This window comes from Hydra vulgaris, chromosome 08 (assembly GCF_038396675.1).
Source record: "Hydra vulgaris chromosome 08, alternate assembly HydraT2T_AEP".
Lineage (NCBI taxonomy): Eukaryota > Metazoa > Cnidaria > Hydrozoa > Anthoathecata > Hydridae > Hydra > Hydra vulgaris.
Window position 1 is genome coordinate 21,535,001 of NC_088927.1, and position 1,236 is coordinate 21,536,236.

General features: G+C 25.9%; 1 long non-coding RNA gene across 1 annotated transcript; it reads left to right on the forward strand.

The window, feature by feature from the left end:
- The first annotated feature begins 204 nt into the window (after window positions 1-204).
- Window positions 205-955, forward strand: LOC136084227 (uncharacterized). The gene is made up of 2 exons (XR_010640409.1): window positions 205-289; window positions 414-955. It is a non-coding gene; the product is annotated as an uncharacterized LOC136084227 (long non-coding RNA).
- The last annotated feature ends 281 nt before the right edge of the window (window positions 956-1,236 follow it).

The window sequence follows — 1,236 nt, forward strand, 5'->3', positions numbered from 1 at the left end:
ATTCTACTAAAAGTCAACTACTCATTTTTTCACATGTTCAGCGAAAAAGACAATGAGAAAAATTATTAATCCTGGTACAACTGTTAATGAAAATACTTGTGTTGAAACTCTAGTTATTTATCTTTAACTTCAAAAAATTTAAAATGACACTAATATTTCTTGTAAATTTTGTTTTTGCAAATTTTATCTTTTAGAAGTTTTACCGTTATCACATAATCTAAATGAAGACAATATATTTATAGAAGACTTCAGAAACTTAATAAAGATAATAATATTAATGTTGATTAAGGTAGGTGACTATTAATGAACAGGGGACATGTGTGCATTTGGTTTTTTTAAATATTATGTATAACTTATTTTTATATTTATTACCTATATTTGAGTGTATATTAGTCTAATTTATCTTAAAACAGGATATTTGCACTTTAACAAGCAACAAAACCTAAATGTGATGGTTTCAAATCAACTTTTAAAGATTTCTATATTTATTAGCAAAAATCAATTAAGAGAGGATTTACATCCTGGTACAAATGCTAATGAAAATACTTGTGAATACTCGGGCGTCTGGGTCTTTTCAAAGTAATAACTTATTTGCATTTAATTTAAAAGTTTATAATATTTAAAAAGTACAATAGTATATTTGATGAATTATGTTTCTTAATGGGTTTCATAAATTCTTAAAGGGCGTCTCTTATTTAGGTTGAAGTAGGTGGCTCTAAAAAACGATTTGAAAAAAAAGAATGAAGGGTCGATTCCGTTTAAATGTACAGACACAAACAAACGTGATTAATAAGGAAAAAAGCAATTTTACTCTTCCATCGAATCATCAAGAAATTTGGGCTACTGCAATAGTTTTTAGATAAAGATTTGAATGAAATTAAATTTGAACAGGTTACCTCAATTGAGGAATTAGTAAAGTTCAAGACCCGACTTTTAAGAAAAATTAAAAAGAGCATTCAATGCTACTGGAATTGTTTGTAAAAATGCGAAAGCCTATTGTTATACGATTTTAGATTTTATAATGACGGAAGAGGCGATCAATCGAAATTAAATATTATGTATGGTAACCATGTGCCAAACGTCTTTTATTAGCTTATTTTTAATGATTTGGTTTTTTATTTCTTCGTTTATTTTTTCTTCGTAGTATTATTGTAAAATAATTTACCTTGAAAAACAAAAATAAAACAACAAAATTGTCGTAAATATAATGTAGTATATATAAAAAAAGGTTTACAT